A 13450-nucleotide genomic window follows, 5' to 3' on the forward strand; every position below is an offset into this window, starting at 1 on the left:
CGCTTTCCTCCGTGTGTTCAGCAACCCTCTTTCCTCTATCCACCCCCGCCGTTGTTCTCTCCACGAGGTACCCCAGTCGATACTGATACTGGCGGTGCGAGGTCGACTCGTCAGAGGGTGCTGAACAGAGTGCAGAAATGGTGACGAGACGCGGGGGATGATGCAAAAAAAAAAGAAAAAGACGCTCCTCGATCTCGCTCCCTTTTATCCTCCCACCCTTCTCCGTATACGTCCGTTTCCGTCTGCTTATCTGTCTTGATCTCCACTCTCTGTCCATCCTGTTACTAGATTCGCAACGATGGGAAACGAACGTTTCATCCGATGCGGATGTATCAAACATAACTTTGCGCTCCTCATCTTTTTTCTTTTTCCGTTATTACGTCCCTCATATTTTCCAATATACAACAATATCGCCAAATCAGCCCGAGATTATTTTTATAGATATTTGTTAGAATTATATTCAGTAAAATATTAATCTATAATATTAATTAATTTAATATTAATTAAATATATATTATAATTAGAATTAGTAAAATTTTATTTAATATAACGCTCTCAGTGGGGGTTTTTTTATTCCTATTGATGAGATCCCATATCATCTCCCGCGTATTTAATATAAACGTATCGAGCATACATCATATTTCTTTGACCTGCATTCTCACTGAGAGCAGCTCTAAATGCAGCTACTTCATTCTGAGATTTATTTATGTAATATATAAATATCATGTTAGATGTAAAAATAGAATAAAAGCCAGCCACCATATATCTTTAATCATATTGAGATTTAGATATAAAATACCAAAAATACCATTCTTTGCACTTTTTTAGTTTATTATTCGTATTTGCAACTTAGGGGACTATTAATGCACAGGAGGTCATTTTAAAATTATTAAATTTAACGAGATCGTGAGAGAGAACTCACACATTATTGCTAAGAATAAAGTACGTAAAACGATTTATAGAAATAAGTAGGAAAATCTGTCAATAGCTATAATAAAAAGAAATAGATTTGTAAAGAGGAGAGAAATTTGTAAAGAGAAAATCTGAAAATATTTTCTGATTTTCCTCAAATAGTTTTGAAAATATCCACTCGACAGTCTTTTCACGTTAACGAATATATACATTAATTTATAAAAGAGAGCATGTCGCAATAAAAATTATATATTATCAAAAGAAAATTAAAACTGTATTAGGATATAATCTAATTTAATAAATTAAATGTCTACTTAATAGAACCTATGTGAAAGATACCAGTACTGATTGAGTCGGCGCGTTAATTGCAGAATGTTTTGAATTAGCGAAAACATACACGTCGGTTACAGCGAACTGCGTGAGACCACCTCAGATATGTAACAGTCTACAGCACTCCGATTTGATAGGGTATGTGTGAGGTATTTCCGGTAGCTGGTATCTATACGGATTCCCTAAAGTAAGCGGTATGCGTGAAGTTCTTGTTTCGCGATACAGGCAGTAGAGAGAATTCCACGAAGGCCCGAGCAATTGTGTGTTGCCTTTGCACGACACATGGATACACACTCTGCTTTATCTCGCCGATGCGATCTGATCGGGGCTTACTTCGAGAAAATTCGATGGCATTCGAAATAGTTGGCGGAGCGAATGGGAATTCACCGCACCGTATAAAAGACACATCCCGCGATGAAACATTACATAGATCGATGATATTAATAATTCATTCGCCAATGAGGGACGATCGTGCATAGAATTCGCGTCTGCGATCCAAATCCGCGAATTATCCGACCGACGAAGAAAACCAATGCTGCACGCGTGTTTCGTAAAAGAGAGAGAAAGAGAGAAAGAGGATCTTCAGTTGGATTTAACCCTGGCAGGCGAAAAAGACCGCTGCAGTCGCCGTTAACCCCTTCTTCCGCCTCGATCGCATTTGGACGAAATCCTCTTTTATTAAGTCTTAACGGACACGTTACTTTTATGGCGCAACCGGCACATTGCGCCGTGTGATATGGTGCATTGCACACGAAATGCGGTTGAGGCGTACGCGAAAATGCACTTTGCCGGCCTCGACGCGAATTTACTCGTGTCTATAAAGCTGAACATTAAATTATACTAGGAATTATCGCGAATTTGTAAAACGCGTTTTAATCACGCCTTCATTATACATTCGTCACTACACGATAATTTTACGACAATAAAGTCTCGCTTTCACTGGTCATTTTACGAATAAAAGCAAGCTTGTAACGCGGACGCGGCAATTAAATCCTTAAAGCTGCAGTGGCAACATCAGCTTATTCTTTAATAGCCGCATCTCTTTTCAGTAATTTGCATCGTTATTATTGTCTCCGGACGACTTAATTAAATTATTAATATACACGTACATGCGCGCGAGGCAACGCTGTTGAACACGAAAGTAGAAAACGATTCGAGGGTAACCTGGCGCGTGTCGAGTACTAGACGTATTTCCCTGAGGTATTCTCAATCCGAAAGATAGATATGCCGGTCCCGAGTATCGACATCCTCGATAGATTTGCTCACACACTCAATTATTCTAATCGAAAACGTAAAATGCAAAAATCATTCAGCAAAGCAACGCGAGGGTGGAAGATACATTTGATCGGTATTCGTTACATCAAAGTCAATTTTTATGTTTCTATTAAATCGCAAATATATATTATAAAAAAATATTATTTTAATAATATTTTTAAATATATCTTATTTAAAAAATGTATAAGAGAATATAGAAGAAAGAGAACGAATTCTCAGATTTTTTTTATATCGATCCCCTTTTTAAAAAAAAGACATGCTATTGACATTATTGTCGCTTTTCTATTGTTGTGATGCTGATTGGCTGTCTCAATTCGCGTGTGCGATATATTCATAGCCTCGAGCAACTGTCATCGCGAGGGTTAGCAGTTTGACAGTTTATCCAAAATAAAATAAAATAAAATAATATATTATGTTTTAAATAATATGTTATAATACTTTAAACTAGATTAATATTTTTGACAGTTATCAGCTGATTTCTGTCAAAAAATATTAATTACGGATAAAGTATTATGACATATTATATTACTTACAAAATATTATTATTTTAATTATAATAATATTATAATAATATTATAATAATATGTTGTAAATAATATAATATGTTATAATATATACTAATAATATATACTTTGTCCGCGATTAATATTTTTTGACAGAAATCAGCTATCAAAAATATTAATCAAATTTAAAGTATTAAAACATATTATTTAAAACATTATTATTTTATTTTATTTTATTTTGGACAAACTGTCAAACTGCTAACTCTTGCAATAACAGCCTCTCGATGCTATGAATATAACGTACAACGCAAATCGAGGCAGCTAATCAACATCGCGAAAAAAAGGCAATAATATTTGCGAGAATCAACTTAACATGCCTTTTTTAGAAAGGGACTAGAACGCTACACGCGCGCCATTTCTCGATTTTATGTTAAAAAGAATGATACAGAAATGAGCTGATAAGTGTCAAAAAATATTAACCAAGTTTAAAGTACTATAACATTTTATTTAAAACATATTATTTTAGTTTTTATAACACATTATTATTTAAAAATTTAATTAGCAAATTAACGCTTTAATCAGCTGATTTCAGTCAAAAAATATAAATAAAGCATTTATTTGCTAATTAAATTTCAAAATAATAATAAGTTATAAAATTTAAAATAGTAATATGTTGTAAATCTGTTATAATGCCTCATCTGCGATTAATATTTTTTAACAGAAATCAGCTGATTAAAGCGTTAATTTGCTAATTAAATTTTAAAATAATATTGTGTTATAAAAATTAGAATACTATGTTTTAAATAAAATGTTATAGTACTTTAAACTCGATTGATATTTTTGACAGTTATCAGCTGATTTCTGTCAAAAAATATTATTCGAGTTTAAAGTATTATAACATATTATTTCTAACATTATTATTATTAATTTTTATAACATATTTTTATTTTAAAATTTAATTAGCAAATTAATGCTTTAATCAGCTGATTTCTGTCAAAAAATATTAATCAGGTTTAAACAAACTTTATATATAAATATAATTCTTTTTTATATAAAACCGAGGAATGGCGCGCGCTTGTATTGTTCTAGTAAATATAAATTATCTATTACAATGTTTATCATGCCAATAAACAAAACTCTTTCAAAAATTCAATAAAAAATTTATAGCTTTGCAAAGATAAATTGAATCTGTGCAATTCTCGGAAGATAAGTATGTTGAATAATCGTAATTTCAAATGCACGTGGCGCTTAGATAAACACATATTGATGTTATAGGATATATACAGCCGCCATAATGGCTATCGCGGTTTCAGTATGGCGATGCAGGATTATGGTATCATAAGCGTTATCAAATTTCCTCATCAAATTCGCTGAATAGAACTGTCTCCTCATCGAGCTTCGACGAAAATAAATCATTGACCACAATTCATTACGGTACGTGTCTCACGCACGAAGATAACAGCGCTTCAGTTATCGTATTTTAGTAATTCCGTTCAAGTATCACGCTAATGACAAAGATAAAATTCACGAGAGATATCCTGTACAATTAAACACTACGTCGAAAAATGCAATTACCTCTGGTATGCCATCCGTCTAACTTCTAACTGAAGGAATTCTCACTCCACCTAATACTTTTGCGCATCGGTCTATTTTACATTCTGTTACTATTTTCTATTCATTAATCGCCGTACCAGGCGTCGAATCAATTTTCATTTATCTTTAATTTCGTACTAAAATTTATACAACCCTCATCAATTTTTCGAAAACTTATATGAGAAAGAATATTGTTTCAATATTTCATCGCTCTGACAGAAAGGAAAAATTGAGTTGAGATTTGGTTGTGAGATAAAGATCATCTTTCTTACAGATTGAGTTATATTTATGACCTACCTTATTTCATAGAATTATAGTAGATGCTGTTCAATTATATTTAATTTAATAATAAATTGTCAGTTGCAAAAAAAATGTATTGCTTGTAGTTCATATAAAATTAAGAATCGCAATTAAAAATTTGACAAAACAATTTGTAAATATCAAAATAATAGAAAGCTACTTTTTACAAAATAATATTTTATTATTATTATAATATTATATTCAAAAATGCAGGGAAAAAAGCTAATTTTCATGTTTACGTAATTCTTAAAAATGATAGATAAAATCTTTTTATATCATAAAAATCAGTTTTATATTTTACAAGAAAATATAGATGGAAATGTTCGAAAACAGCAGCTACTTGTCAAAGCTTCAATTATCACAATCACTCCGCCTATTATCCCAAAGGATTCACACCCTCCAATAACTGTTTCATCCGAAGGCATTTAAGAAGATGTCAGTCGTGTATCCTGTTACTGCATTTTCTCAAGTAGATATCATTCCCGACGGGAGCCTACCGGTTCCTTCCGCCATCTATAATGATGTTACCCTGAGCTTCGATCCCTCGGGAATGAACATCGTGTTTTAACGTCACTGAAAGATCAGAACTGGGGCGAATGATGTCGGTGACAGACGGACCGGGACGACACTCTTGGGATAACGCGAAAAGACCGAACAGGCAGACCGACCAGTCCCTCGACGCCAAAAAAGGAGGAAACGCCGATTGTTTATACCGTAAAATCATTTACACGAGATACTCCACGAAAGAAAAATTCGCGAAATTGGAAAAAAGAGAGAGAATAATTATATCTCAGACTATACCCGCGCATACAGACTGACATCTTCAAATAACATAAAAATAATTTAATACTGACTGGTACTCACTCTACACAGTTGCTCACAGCATCCCAGAGAGTGATAACACGAACGCTGATCTGTAACATACAAATATATTCAAATTATAGCAATAAGCAGAATAATAAATATTTCAAAACACATAATTATTGAAAATAATAAATAAATAAACTGAATTAATGTGATTTATAATAATTAATGTACAAATAACGATATTCACCTTGGGGTTTCTCTGCCGGTGCCTGATGCCTCTCCTTAGGCCTCCTCCTCCTCTCAGGTTGTCAGGGTCGTCAAAGTCCAATTAACACATGCGATACTTTTAACGACACTCCCGCACTCGTACGTACGATATTTTTAACGACACTCCCGCACTTGTACGCACGATCCTTTAACGACACTCCCGAATTTTAACTTACCTGTAACATACAAATATAAAATCTAAATTAGCAGCGTTCAAATTATATAATTACTATTTCAAATAATTTATTATTGGACGCGTCAAATTTTATATTTGATACATAATAATAAACTATATACAAATATAAATAATTTTATAAATTAGAGAAACAATTTTTTAAGTAAAAACACTTTATAAGAGAAGAGAGATTTATCTAAATATTTATATAATCTCTTAAAAATGTATATATCTCTAAGTTTCTCTCGTTTAAATTATTCAAATAAATGATGTGAATTAATGTAATTTATAATAATTAATATATAAATAACGATATTCACCTTAAAGTTACTCTGCCAGTGCCCGATGCCTCTCTCAGGCCTCCTCCTCCTCTCAGGTTGTCAGGGTCGTCGATGTTCGTTGATTAAGCGCGATATTTTTAACGACACTCCCGCACTTGTACGCGCGATACTTTTAACGACACTCCCGAATTTTACATCGTCTGTAACATAAAAATATAAAATTTAAATTATACAGTGTTCAAATTAATTATAATTTCAAAAAATTATTATTGGACACGCCAAACTTAATAAAATTTTTCATTGGTGGACAACTTAAATATATAAATATAGATATATATTTCATTATATATATTTAATTATATTTATTAATAATTTATTTATAATTATACTTATGAAAATTTTAAATTTTAAAAATATAATTTTATAAACATTTTAAATATAATATTTCTTAATATTTCTGAATGTGTTTCATAAAAAATGTAAACAATATTTTTTATATATATTACATTACCATATCATACGTTTAACGACTCATGGATCGCGAATAATAATTAATATTTCAAAATATATAATTATTACATGCCATATGAATTTTCTTAATCTTTTTCCAAGTATAAATAAATAATTAAGTAGTTATATAATATATCCTAAATAAAAAGCTTTTTCTTAAATATAAATTTTTTTATAAAGTTTGATAAAAAGTTTCAATCTTCTGTAAATAACCTTCAAATAGTAATAATTTATTTATAATTATATTTATTATATAAAGTAAGAAACAATTTTTTTATAATTTTATAAATATTTTAAATCTCTCTCTCTCTCTCTCTCTCTCTCTCTCTCTCTCTCTCTCTCTCTCTCTCTCTCTCTCTCTCTCTCTCTCTTTCTCCTCTCCTCTCTTTTTCTCTCTCTCTCTTAATGTATTTCTTAAAATATTAGCAGCACAATATTTTTTACGTGTGTTACATTACCTTATCATGTGTGTAATGGCTCAAAGTGCGAATGTTGCGAGGATTAAGTCTTGCACGCGTGCACAAGTGAAAAATTAAATATAAATAATAAATCACTCACCCTCACAGTTGCTCTATCATATCGCCCTTCCTGCCTCTTTTGTTCCGACATTTTGAACGACTCTCCCGACGTTAAATCGCACGCGAAGTCTACTTTATTACATAGTGACGAAAGAATAACGCAGGAAAAGTATATATACATATATATAAAAGCTACAATCCACTCAACACGCATACTCGACCCGCGCGTCTCGCAAATTAGCGTAACGAACGAATCTCAAACGGCGGAGGAAAAATCTCGCGCGAGGTTAATTACAATTGAAAGCGCATTAATAACGAAAATACAATCGCGCGACACTTTGCACGACACTCACGACGTTATTCGCGACGTTTGCTTGATTACATCGCGACGGAAGAATAATGTGGGAAGAGTATAAAGCCTCTCGATCCGCTCTCGACACTCACCCGTCTCTTGCAAATTTGCGTAATGAACGAATCTTGAACGGCAGGAATTCGGAAATGGCGCGACTAACTTCACGCGCCACCCGCCGCGCCGCGCCGGGACGATGCTACACCTGTTGCTCCTAATTGCACTTTCGCGCTCTTTTTGAATTTTAAATAACAAGTAACATACAGCTCACATTTTAAGGACGGAAGAATTATTATCTCGTTTTATAGCATAAAATAAATAATTGAATAAATGTACATGTAAATAAATGTATATAAATGTATATATAAATGTATCAAGCAATGTGTAAGAAAAAGATTTTTATTTAGGATGTATTATATAACTATTTAATTATTTATTTATACATATACTTGGAAAAAGAATAAGAAAATTCATATGGCATGCAATAATTATGTTTTGAAATATTAATTGTTATTCGCGATCCATGAGTCGTTACTCGCAAGATATAGTAATGTAGTATATGTAAAAAATATTGTTTACATTTTAAGAAATATTAAGAAATATATATTGCGACGCCAAGTATATTATATACCATATATATATATACACAGAGAGAATTTTCTCTTAAAATTTATCCTGAAAATCATGATAATCGTGGGACAATATGGTATGGAAAGAATTTTATGAGAATTTCTCTTATTAATATTTATCACAATAAAAATAATATCTATTACAATAAAAAATAATAATATCTATTACAATAAAATATAAAATATGTTTGATTAATTTTAATATGCAGTTTAGTAAAATTAGTCAAACATTTTTATTTATTTTATTGTGATAGATATTATTATTTTTATTGTGATAAATATTAATCAGAGAAATTCTCGTAAAATTCTTTCCATACCACATTGTCTCACGATTATCATAATTTTCAGGGTAAATTCTAATAAAAATTCTCTCTGTGTACTTTATTTATAATGTTACATTCAAGAAAGTCCATAGGATTTTTTCCAAGGGTGAGTCCACGAGTTCATCCACATAAAATGCTTACATAAAGATTATGGAATTATAAAAGGATGTATATATTAAACATTCTTAGCCTTCCTATTTGTAATGAACAGAAAGAATGTATGGAACGAAATCTTTTAAATATTATTAATGGGATTATGGGAAAATTTGAGATTATAAGTATATGAAAGCATAAGTGAATGAGGAAAAGAGATTTGAGAGAAGATCAAGTGATTGAAGAATGTTATGATGATATGATTGTCAGTTAAGGGCGTGAAATGTGTGTACGACATACATCAGAGAATGGTTGAAATTTGCCAAAACGGCATCATAAACAGAGAAAATTTTCTCTTAGAATTTACCCTAAAAATCATAAATCGTGGGACAATGTGGTATGGAAAGAATTTTATGAAAATTTCTCTGATTAATATTTATCACAATAAAAATAATATCTATCACAATAAAATATAAAATATATTTGATTAATTTTACTAAATTATATAGTGAAATTAATCGAACATACTTTATATTTTATTGTGATAGATATTAATTTTTATTGTGATAAATATTAATCAGAGAAATTCTCATAAAATTCTTTCCATAACATATTGTCCCACGATTACCATGATTTTTAGGTATTAGTAAATTTTAAGAGAAAATTTTCTCAGTGTATATATACCGAATTATATAATCATAAATAACGATAAATTAAAATTGAAGATACATATATCCGCAGAATTAGTATTTAAAAATATAAATATCGAAGTTTTGCCGACTGCTTTGCGTGATAGATTTCGATGGAATATATCTGACAATACACATATTTTAACAACTCATCTAAATACTAATTTTATGTTAAGAAATTAAAACAATATTAAAAGATATCTAAATAATATAAAACAATATTAAAATCCCATTAGTTTTTAATTAGATAAATTATGACAATTTGTAAACAATCTGTTTCGTACTTGCGACCTTTTATTAAATCAAAGAAAATTTAAAAATAAAGAACTTTATTTCTAATTATTATGACACGATATAATTAATAAAATTAAGTTAATAACTAATTAGTACAAAATAAAACTGTTTAAAATATATATTATCATAGAATTGTAATATATTGTAATACATTATTAAAAATGGTTCGTTTCTTTTTAGAGAATTCTAGAGTTTTTAATAAGCCTTCTGACAATTAATACTCATAACAAAAAAAAATATAGCTTTAATAAAATTTTTTAATTATCAATTAAAATCTTTTTAACTTTTATTGGGTTATCCTTTTCGTACATTGAGCATTTGATTTGTTTTACTACCAATTCTAAATAGAATTTTATTGAAAAATATTTTTATCAATCTTGTTTCAAATAAACAAATTTTAATATATAACAATTTTAATATAAAAAATATATAATGTAAAATCAGCTATTTCTTCAAAATCCTACCTTTTATATTTGTTTGTCAAACTCTTTTCAAAAACTTTTTAGAAAACAGATAACGAGAATTCTATCAATTATATCGAAATTCTAAAAATGGGATGTTAACTTTTGCAAGAATTAGATATTTGATAAAAGTAATTAACTTAATAATTGTTTTTATTCAGCTTTAAACAAAGCAATAATCCCGCGATTTCAATTCGATATAATGTTTTAGATATCTGATCTGTTGTTATCATAAGTAATATGCCCAATAAAGTTGAAAAGACATAATTGGCGTATAAACATTTTGGAAAATAGCAATAGCTCTTGATCTGGTTTTGATGGCAATAATTAAATTGTCACTATAAAGAGAGACTCACTAATCGAAACTGCGATCGTTTACGATAAAAAAATAAAAGCAACTGCATGTATGTTTCTCCTCTGGTATTCTATTCCAATATTATATACGATTGAGCAGTTTCAAAAGCAATTTAAACAAAGCTATATTTTTTAAAATTAATCATAATTGTGTATAAAATATAGTTCCAGAGAATCTGTGTTGTATATTTAAAATCTAAAAATTTTCCATTAATTGCTGAAATAAAAATGTATTTTTGCACGAAAAGAAATATTAATAATGCTGTAATAATTAAACACTCTAATAATATGCATAATGCAACATAATAAATGCCATTTCCTTTGATTAAGATTTAAAAATTGGATAAGGGCGGAGAGTAAATATACTTCTCGTTAAATATACTTTGCGCAAAGAATTCAACGTCGAGCAAAAAGAAAGCTAATCGACTACGCAAGGAAATGAATAAAAATATCGGCGCGTGGCACACATCGAACGGAAAAGGGAGTGAAGACACTATTTTAACGCACGGTGCACAATAATTAGCCAAGCATGAGATGTGACGACGGCGCACCTTCTGAACACCGCTCGTGCAAGTATAAAGCAATGAGCGCCTCGAAAGGGGTCGCCATAATTTATCGAGAGCGCGCAAACACTCATTTAAACTCCAACACTGCTCTGGCCATTATCTTGGGGTTAAAGATCCCCGAAGAAGAAAGCGGACAGCGAATGGCGGATACGAACAGTCGGTGGAACGGAGATAGAGCAGAGATCTCGCCCTACTACCAACTGTTCGAGCACACAGCGGGTGAATCTAACGGAGAACTATAATGGGGTTTCGGCTTATCTCGCGGCCCTGAAAGTTTTCTCCGTACGAGAGTTCGGAGAGAAACAGCGAGAATGTACGACAGGAGATCGCCCGATGCGTGAGGCCTCGTTAATTACCGCCATGTCCCGAAGACCAACCATTCCTGACGTAACCATCTCTTTTAACCACGTTTATGTCTTGATTGTGTGCCGAGTTTCTCTCTCTTTCTCTCTATTCATTTTCTCATATCATAAACCTGTCTCTATTCCTCTTTTTCTCTATTCCTCCCTTGCATTTCCTCGCCATCTGCTCTATCTCCGTGTTCGTATACCGGAAAATTCAAACACGCCCGTACAACTTTCGTCATGATTAAGGAAGATCGCTTCTCTGTGACGCCAGATTCCAACCACCAGTTCTGATTAATAATTCGTGGTAAAAGGAGAGAGAGAGTAAGGTCCTAGGAGGTCCTCGCCTGCGAGGTTTACTTTACGAGGATAGTTGCTCAACATCGGGTAATTGTCTTCCGATACATGGCCACGGAAGAACAAAATCCGATCGTGTCGTCAGAAACTTCAAATACGCTCGACTAACTTTCCTGCAATTAAGGAGCAGACAGGGTAAATGGTGCAATTTAGGATGGGAGCGGCGCTGATAACTTTCGCGGACTATGCGCATTCGAAGTATAATAGTTGTTTGGTCGACTAAATATTTAGGTCACAATCAGAGAACGTGTCGAAGAGAAAAATATGGTAAAATGTTGTTTTAACAATGTCGTAAAAGACAGGGGAGAATAAAATGCATCGGATAAAAAACTCGCGAAATACAAATTCCTTGCGCAAGTATCCTGCAAAATCATTCGATACGATAGCACGTATCCCTTTATGCTAGAGACTGAGACACGTACAACATAATATGTAGCTCGGAAGGATCTATACCAACGTGGATTGCACTCAAGAATAGCGTTGTAGTCTTCCTCTACCGCTGCCTAACCAATGTGGACAAGAGGCAGAGAGAAGAAAGAAACGCGGAAAAACAGTTGTGTTTATCATCGAGCTCGTAAGGTGGAGTAATACGAGGCGAGCGCAAAAGATATAAACGCAAGAGAATGGCTTACGCATAAGAATAAAGTGCTGTAATGCACGAACGTACGACCCTACTGTAAAGAAAAATGTTAGATCGCTGGCTGTACACGAGAGCGTCATGCACTCGACGGTCGACAAAATGTTTTCATTATGTAGGATTTATACAAAACATAAAATCCACTCTGAACGACCCCTAAAAATTGCGACACAACTCAGAGAATGAATTTTTCAGAATAATTTACTTATTATTGAACACGCGCCGTGTGATAGATTTTTATTAATTTCCTTGTAAATTAAACTTAATGATATTCTTATATCATTAAACTTAAAGATATTCGAATCGAATTAATAAAACTGGTATTTTATGTGACTTTGCAATAATTTTCTTTTAAATAATAATAATCTTAAATATATCTATTCATTTTTTTCTATAACGCATAAATTATTCGAATAAGATGTACACTTTTGTTACAAATACGTTAAGAATAGATATTTATTTACCCTTCATAAAGTTGTTGTTATACTATTTAAAATAGATACTTCTTCACCCTTCGTTAATAATTTATCAATTATTCAAAGAGATACAATCATAATAACAGTAAAGTATCTGCAAATTGTGCATTGTAACGAGAAGATTGCTACATTCTTCTGTTTATTCAAAAGATTTACGCTTATAACAAAATGCACTTTTGTTTATGAGTTAAGTAAATTTATATATTTGAAAAACAACCTGAATAAGTGAGGAAACATATAATCGCACTGAAACATCATAGACAATTTAAAATAATATTAATAGAAAAGCGCAAAATGTAGAATGTAAATGTATACAATATTATACACAGGCGCACATTGCACTTATACGAGAAAAAGAAACTACCGGTGATTCTGATTCTCGAAAGTGGGTCTGCTGCTCGGCAGCT

The 13450-nt window shown here is 31.6% G+C and overlaps 1 protein-coding gene across 1 annotated transcript in view; it reads right to left on the reverse strand.

The window, feature by feature from the left end:
• The window catches only part of Nachralpha1 (nicotinic acetylcholine receptor alpha1), a 154769-nt gene extending 148132 nt beyond the window's left edge, over nucleotides 1-6637 (reverse strand). Inside the window, exons 1-3 of the mRNA XM_083041352.1 lie at nucleotides 6483-6637; nucleotides 5968-6163; nucleotides 5778-5827 (exon numbers count right to left, since the gene is read on the reverse strand). The gene's annotated coding sequence lies outside the window, so the exon portion shown is untranslated. The remainder of the gene's footprint in view (nucleotides 1-5777; nucleotides 5828-5967; nucleotides 6164-6482) is intronic.
• Nucleotides 6638-13450: the final 6813 nt, after the last annotated feature.

Source organism: Prenolepis imparis, unplaced genomic scaffold (assembly GCF_030444845.1).
Source record: "Prenolepis imparis isolate NDT839.2.m4 unplaced genomic scaffold, iyPreImpa1.0 SCAF_7, whole genome shotgun sequence".
NCBI lineage: Eukaryota > Metazoa > Arthropoda > Insecta > Hymenoptera > Formicidae > Prenolepis > Prenolepis imparis.